Source organism: Myxocyprinus asiaticus, chromosome 26, assembly GCF_019703515.2.
Source record: "Myxocyprinus asiaticus isolate MX2 ecotype Aquarium Trade chromosome 26, UBuf_Myxa_2, whole genome shotgun sequence".
Lineage (NCBI taxonomy): Eukaryota > Metazoa > Chordata > Actinopteri > Cypriniformes > Catostomidae > Myxocyprinus > Myxocyprinus asiaticus.
The window spans coordinates 14,797,553-14,806,467 of record NC_059369.1 but is presented as its reverse complement, the minus strand read 5'-3'; positions in this window follow the sequence as shown (position 1 = coordinate 14,806,467).

The window sequence follows — 8,915 nt, the reverse complement described above, 5'->3', positions numbered from 1 at the left end:
TCACTTCGAGACGGGAAAGTTTTGAAGCTGCATGGGGGCGCTGCGGAGCTCGTACTGAACCTCAAAAACACAGTGGACGAATGGCATGAAAACAAGACAAAAGAGCAAAACATTTGTTCTAGATTTAAAATGTAACAGTTGATGTGAAGCCCACAATCTCAGGCCCATATTACAATTGATAATAGACTAATTAATGTCCCACCCATATTGTACATTGGGGGTGAAGTTGCTTACCTGGACTAGTAGCCAAAGATTGAAATATTAGATCCCAGAATGGGTGATTCATGCACTACTGTGCCATTGAGCAAGACACTTAAAGAGTTGTTCACCCAAAACTTAAAACTCTTTCGCCCTCATGTTGCTTGAAACACAGTTTTAGTCCGAGTTATCTAGCAAAATGTCCAGGCTTCTAATTTCCATACAGCGTAACTAGATGGTGACCACTGATATATAACATAGAACTGGATCGCTCATGACATCATAACAGTGAAGCCACTGCACCGTCATATTGCTATGCCCAATAATTTCCAATGTTCCTATTGACATAATAGGAAATCATCTAATTTCAGCAAGTACATTTAGTCATTCAATCACCGATTTTATATCTGAAACCTGCATGTACAGTGCTTTGAAAAAGTATTTGCCCCATCCTGATTTCTTCTGTTTTTGTGTACATCTCATACTAAATTGTTTCAAAAATTCTAACAAAATCTAACATGAAACGAAGGCAATCTGAGTAAACACAAAATACAGTTTTTAAATGATAATGTTATTTATTGAAGCAAAAACGTTATCCAATACTAACTGGGCCTGTGTGAAAAAGTATTTGCCCCTTAGTTACTAAATCCCCAAATCTATGAAACTGCATTCATAATGGGGTTCAGCTGGACTAGACACACCCAGGCCTGATTACTGCCCGCCCTGTTCAATCAAATCAACACCTAAATAAGAACTTTTTCAGCAGCATGAAGTTGACTAAAAGGTCTCACCCAGTATCACACTATGCCAAGGTCGAAAGAAATGCCAGAAATGATGAGGAAAAAGGTGATTGAAATACATCAGTCAGGGAAGGGTTACAAAACTATTTCAAAGGCTCTGGGACTCCAAAGAATCACAGTGAGAGCCATAATCTCCAAATGGAGAAAACTTGGTCCCTGAATCTACACACATTATTTTCCGGTGAGCACCTACTATTAAAGATAAACTGGTGAAAAGTCATCTCTCTATTTTAAAACTAAATACCTGGTTAGGCCCTAAGGTTGGAAATCACAAATGTGGAAATTGCAATCACTGCGATAATTTTGTTAATACAAATACATTTACAGACATAACATCGGGCCATAAATTTGACATAAAGTAATTCATTAATTGTTATACTTCATTTGTAGTGTATAGGTTAGAATGTCCATGTGGTTATTTTTATATAGGGAGGACAAAGAAAAAAAATGAAAATCAGATTAGCAGACCATAAAAATGCCATTCGAATCTGCAATCCTCAAAATCCAATGGCCTTACATTACAGAGATGCAGATCATGGTGGCCCCAGTACACTGAAAATATCTGGTATTGAATGTATCCCAAGCTCAAAAGGGGAGGAGGTAGGTTAAAAAAGTTATTGCAGAGGGAATCTTTTTAGATATATACATTGAAATCTACTCAGTTCCCTGGTTTAAATGGAAAATTAGATTTTTCACCATACTTGTAAATGGTTTGGTTGTATTTTAATATGTTACTTATGATTATATTGAGCTGTACTTGCATATATTGTGATGTTTACAGATTCTTTTGAAATTGCTGACTTATATATTTATGTATCTATTTCCCTTTCATGGAATTTTGTTGGTACTTTTGGGAGAATGTTCTGTGGACCGATGAGTCAAAAATGGAACTGTTTGGAAGACAGGGGTCCTGTTACATCTGGTGTAAAACAAACACAGAATTCCACAAAAAGTACATCATACCTACGGTCAAACGTGGTGGTGGTAGTGTGATGGTGTGGGGATGCTTTGCTGCTTAAGGTCCAAGGGCGACTTGCAACAATTGAGGGAAACATAGGAGTAAGTCCACCTCTCAATGGCTCAAAAGAAGCTAAATTAGCGTTTTGGAGTGGCCTATTCAAATTCCTGACTTGAAACCGATTGAGATGCTGTCGCAGGACCTTAAACGGGCAGTTCATGCTCAAAAACCCTCCAATGTGACTGAACTAAAGCAGTTCTGCAAAGAAGAGTGGACCAAAATTCCACCACAGCGTTGTGAAAGACTGATCTCCAGTTATCAGAAGCGTTTGGTTGCAGCTGTTGCTGCTAAAGGTGGCACAACCAGCTATTAAGTTTAAGGGGGCAGTTAGTTTTTCACATGGGTGTATATGGGTGTTAGATAACTTTTCTGCTTCAATAAAATATGTGTATACAGGTGCATCTCAATAAATTAGAATGTCGTGGAAAAGTTCATTTATTTCAGTAATTCAACTCAAATTGTGAAACTCAGTGTATTAAATAAATTCAATGCACACAGACTGAAGTAGTTTAAGTCTCTGGTTCTTTTAATTGTGATGATTTTGGCTCACATTTAACAAAAACCCACCAATTCACCATCTCAAAATTAGAATACATCATAAGACCAATAAAAAAAAAAACATTTTTAGTGAATTGTTGGCCTTCTGGAAAGTATGTTCATTTACTGTATATGTACTCAATACTTGGTAGGGGCTCCTTTTGCTTTAATTACTGCCTCAATTCGGTGTGGCATGGAGGTGATCAGTCTGTGGCACTGCTGAGGTGGTATGGAAGCCCAGGTTTCTTTGACAGTGGCCTTCAGCTCATCTGCATTTTTTGGTCTCATGTTTCTCATTTTCCTCTTGACAATACCCCATAGATTCTCTATGGGGTTCAGGTCTGGTGAGTTTGCTGGCCAGTCAAGCACACCAACACCATGGTCATTTAACCAACTTTTGGTGCTTTTGGCAGTGTGGGCAGGTGCCAAATCCTGCTGGAAAATGAAATCAGCATCTTTAAAAAGCTGGTCAGCAGAAGGAAGCATGAAGTGCTCCAAAATTTCTTGGTAAACGGGTGCAGTGACTTTGGTTTTCAAAAAACACAATGGACCAACACCAGCAGATGACATTGCACCCCAAATCATCACAGACTGTGGAAACTAAACACTGGACTTCAAGCAACTTGGGCTATGAGCTTCTCCACCCTTCCTCCAGACTCTAGGACCTTGGTTTCCAAATGAAATACAAAACTTGCTCTCATCTGAAAAGAGGACTTTGGACCACTGGGCAACAGTCCAGTTCTTCTCCTTAGCCCAGGTAAGACGCCTCTGACGTTGTCTGTGGTTCAGGAGTGGCTTAACAAGAGGAATACGACAACTGTAGCCAAATTCCTTGACATGTCTGTGTCTTGATGCCTTGACCCCAGCCTCAGTCCATTCCTTGTGAAGTTCACCCAAATTCTTGAATCGATTTTGCTTGACAATCATAAGGCTGCGGTTCTCTCGGTTGGTTGTGCATCTTTTTCTTCCACACTTTTTCCTTCCACTCAACTTTCTGTTAACATGCTTGGATACAGCACTCTGTGAACAGCCAGCTTATTTGGCAATGAATGTTTGTGGCTTACCCTGCTTGTGAAGGGTGTCAATGATTGTCTTCTGGACAACTGTCAGATCAGCAGTCTTCCCCATGATTGTGTAGCCTAGTGAACCAAACTGAGAGACCATTTTGAAGGCTCGGGAAACCTTTGCAGGTGTTTTGAGTTGATTACCTGATTGGCATGTCACCATATTCTAATTTTTTGAGATGGTGAATTGGTGGGTTTTTGTTAAATGTGAGCCAAAATCATCACAATTAAAAGAACCAAAGACTTAAACTACTTCAGTCTGTGTGCATTGAATTTATTTAATACACGAGTTTCACAATTTGAGTTGAATTACTGAAATAAATGAACTTTTCCACGACATTCTAATTTATTGAGATGCACCTGTATATATATATATATATATATATATATATATATATATATATATATATTGGAAAACTGTATTTTGTGTTTACTCAGGTTGCCTTTGTTTTATGTTATATCTTGTTTGAAGATCTTAAACATTTTAGTATGAAAAATACATAAAATAGAAGAAATCAGGAAGGGGGCAAATACTTTTTCACAGCACTGTACATCTACAATGCAAACGTCCTAGACATGTAATTATTTATTTATTTAAAGATGGGCATTTTCCTGTTTCTTAAAAGCCTGAGCAAGTTATTCATATCTATAACCAACAGTATACAGTATACCTCTTACAAACGTCATCAGCGAACAGATAAGCTGAATGTAAACAAGTTCACTGAAACTGAGGTAAGTACAAACAGACATTTTCAGACTTATTTATTGTGAACATCGAAGTGTTTGTTCAGAGTTACTTGTTTTATGTTTTCATCAAAACATACTTTTTTAAAGTCCCTTTCAGGGGTAAGGACGTTGTCACCCTAAACAAGCAGATATTACAGCTTTTCCTACTTAAATTACAACGTGTGGACAGTTTTCCCGCTTCCTTTGGTGATGGTTGTGCTGCACTGATAGACTGAACACCAGGGCCGGTGAATGCTCTGATATCGCGATCCGCATATTTCTTCTCCCTCGTTTCGAATATTATCCATATCATTGACGCTCTATGACAGTTTTGGGCATACCGAAATGGCCGGTGGCTTCACCTCCTGCTGGGAGTTTACCGTTGCATAGGCGATCCAGTTCTATTCACCTTAGAAACTAGGGTGCAGCCATCTTGAAAATTTTGTCTCGGAACTTCCGTTCTAGCAGTTCTAACCACAGTTTTGCTGAGCAACCACTGGGTGGCGCCATGATGATTCTAATTGCCTGTTTTGTATTTCAGTACAAACTGCCAAAATGAGTGATCCAGAGAAGAATAACAACCATTTAAGTGTAACTTGGTGTAAAAATACACTATATTGCCAAAAGTATTCGCTCATCTGCCTTTAGACGCATATGAACTTAAGTGACATCCCATTCTTAATCCATAGGGTTTAATATGACGTCGGCCCACCCTTTGCAGCTATAACAGCTTCAACTCTTCTGGGAAGGCTTTCCACAAGGTATAGGTGTGTGTTTATGGGAATTTTTGACCATTCTTCCAGAAGCGCATTTGTGAGGTCAGACACTGATGTTGGACGAGAAGGCCTGGCTCGCAGTCTTCGCTCTAATTCATCCCAAAGGTGCTCTATCGGGTTGAGGTCAGGACTCTGTGCAGGCCAGTCAAGTTCTTCCACACCAAACTCGCTCATCCATGTCTTTATGGACCTTGCTTTGTGCACTGGTGTGCGGTCATGTTGGAACAGGAAGGGGCCATCCCCAAACTGTTCCCACAAAGTTGGGAGCATGGAATTGTCCAAAATCTCTTGGTATGCTGAAGCATTCAGAGTTCCTTTCACTGGAACTAAGGGGCCAAGCCCAGCTCCTGAAAAACAACCCCACACCATAATCCCCCCTCCACCAAACTTCACAGTTGGCACAATGCAGTCAGACAAGTACCGTTCTCCTGGCAACCGCCAAACCCAGACTCGTCCATCAGATTGCCAGATGGAAAAGCGTGATTCGTCACTCCAGAGAACGCGTCTCCACTGCTCTAGAGTCCAGTGGCGGCGTGCTTTACACCACTGCATCTGACGCTTTGCATTGCACTTGGTGATGTATGGCTTGGATGCAGCTGCTCGGCCATGGAAACCCATTCCATGAAGCTCTCTATGCACTGTTCTTGAGCTAATCTGAAGGCCACATGAACATTGGAGGTCTGTAGCGATTGACTCTGCAGAAAGTTGGCGACCTCTGCGCACTATGCGCCTCAGCATCCGCTGACCCCGCTCTGTCATTTTATGTGGCCTACCACTTCGTGGCTGAGTTGCTGTCATTCCCAATTGCTTCCACTTTGTTATAATACCACTGACAGTTGACTGTGGAATATTTAGTAGCGAGGAAATTTCACGACTGAACTTGTTGCACAGGTGGCATCCTATCACAGTACCACGCTGGAATTCACTGAGCTCCTGAGAGCGGCCCATTCTTTCACAAATGTTTGTAGAAGCAGTCTGCATGCCTAGGTGCTTCATTTTATACACCTGTGGCCATGGAAGTGATTGGAACACCTGAATTCAATTATTTGGATGGGTGAGCGAATACTTTTGGCAATATAGTGTAAATTTCAGGCTCAACTTGTGCCATTGTAGGCTGTCATAACAACTCAGAATAATTAATGATATCAACATAGCTAACCTCTGACCATCACTTTATGTCATCTACACACTCAGGCAGGGGCAGACTGGCCATGGGGAGAACCGGGACTTTTCCTGGAGGGCCGGCCATGAAACGGGGCCTAATGGGTGGCGATAAGCTGAAACAGGCTGCCGTGTTATGTCGAACAGGCTGCGACTGAAGAGGGCCACAAAATGCCGCTGTGATATGCCACACACAACCCCCCCGCTTGAAAACTATTTGGCCAGTGACATAAAGTTCAGGGCCAATTTCTCTTCCCAGTCTGCCCATGCACAAAAAAAACCGATCATCCCTACTCTGTGAAGTGTCGGCATGTTTTTTGGCAATTTTTACAAATGTAATACCTTAAACATTACATTACCTGCTAAGAATATACACTGATGCGAGTGAAGAAACTGAAAACAGTCGAATTGTGGAACACTTCCGCGTTCAGGAAAATGGTGGATTATAGATATGGTGTTGATGTCAAAGTGTAATTAGCTAGCGAAGTGGATTTACAGGTTATAGAGTTGTCAAAAGTTATCATGAGTATTTTAAAGTGTTCAGGGGATGTCATAACAACTGGAAGCAGAGCAGTGAGATTGTAAAACAAGAGTGCTTCATAAATACACAAGATCCTGACATACTGATGTATACACGTATAACAATTAAACGCTTGTATCATGAAAAAGTGCAGTGTGTCTCATCTGTCCGAATGTGATCTGCCAGGTCCAATTTACCTCCGCGGGTGTCGGAAAAAAAATTGCATTTAAAGTGACAGGAAAAAACACCTCACAAGCATTTTCACGTAGTAAAGGGGTGATGTAGACTCACACAATCAACTGTTGCTGGAAAAATACTTTCTGTGCTCCCACACATAATCCATTTTGATCGACTCTTCTTAGTAGCTTCAATACAAACAGGAAGTTAGATGACAGAATACGGAAGAGCAGAGCACGGAACAGGGACGGGGCTGAATAAGGTGAATATATATATAGTACTGTGCACAAGTTTTAGGCACTTGTGAAAAATGTTGCATAGTGAGGATGTCTTCAAAAATAATGCCATAAATAGTTTTCATTTATCACTTAATGTCATACAAAGTCCAGTAAACATAAAAAAGCTAAATCAATATTTGGTGTGACCACCTTTGCCTTTAAAACAGCACCAATTCTCCAGGTACACCTGGACACAGTTTTACTTGTATGTTGGCAGATAGGATGTTCCAAGCTTCTTGGAGAATTCACCACAGTTCTTCTATCTATTTAGACTGTCTCAATTGCTCCTGTCTCTTCATGTTATCCCAGACTGACTTGATGTTCAGTGGAGGGCTTTGTGGGGGCCATGAGATCTGTTGCAGGGCTCCCTGTTCTTCTATTCTAATCTTTTCTATTTGCAAAAGTAATATTTGGGAGTCTAAAATGTATATTTCCTATTGACACACTAAAGCTGAAGATATAAATAACCATCTTAAGACAAATGCCTTTATGAAACATATTATGTGCCAAAGACTTTTGCACAGAACTATATATATATATATATATACACAAAGTCTTTCTAGCAAGTCAGTCCACTGTCGGCCATTTTTGGAATACTCTCGGGAGGCTATTTCCAGTCATGACAGTGCAGCTCCTGTCTACTTGACTGGGAAAAGACTGAAATCTCCTAAACGGTTTGTCAAGATTACGATCACAGGACACATTTACAATCAGCAGTAAAATCTGACAATAGTGCTATCATAAGTTGTGCTTCTTTAACTCAGATTACGCTAAAAAACGCAATTTTCTCGGCTTGTTTTGCTAATGCACATGTGCATTGTCGAGTTGATTAACTGCCGATGCCTGTATCTAAAAGGTGATTGGCTCTTTTACCTGTAAGGCGGGACTTCCTTTCTACATCCATTGACCGTTGGCTACCGTTGGGCATTCCAATTTCTCCCATTCATTTTAATAGAAGTGGCCCGTCTTTGCTAATTAATCTCTGATATATATATATCAGTGATGGTGACCAGTGGCTTCTGATCTCCAAAATTGACAATAAATTATGTATTATTTCAGTGTTAAAACACTTTCTCTTATCCCAGCTTTATATGCAGAGAGAACTCAGTAAACCATTTTTAGGTTGACTTCCCCGAAAAGTGTAAACACTATGGCTCTATTGGTGTGCACTAAGTCCTTTCGGGAAGTTCGTACTTTCGAGGTCGGAAATCGTAAATACGATGTGATGTGCTTTCAAGCGATTTTAGTCGGAAAGAATGGACCCGTTTTGCAATTTCATATTTCTTTCTCACTTGTTTACTTGCTAGCAAAGGTAGGAAGCCTTTTTTTTTTTTTAGCAACAATACAACAAAATGAAGAGCAAAGCCATGCATTAGGTGTGTAACAATGCTTTATCTATATATTGTATAATTCTAGTGCACCCACATATAATTATGGTAAATGTCGTTTTGTTGCAAACGCTTGTTGCTGCATAAACCAGCTAAATGAGTCAGTTAAATGAATGGCAAGTTTTATAGTTATTCTTCATTGCAGGCCTGGATCTAGAAAGGTAACATTAGGGGGGCAATAACCAACGACAGAGTGGCGTTTGATAATTTAGAGGGGCAAAGCCCACCCCAGCACCCCCCTAGAGCAGGCCCTGATTAACAGTACAAAAAAA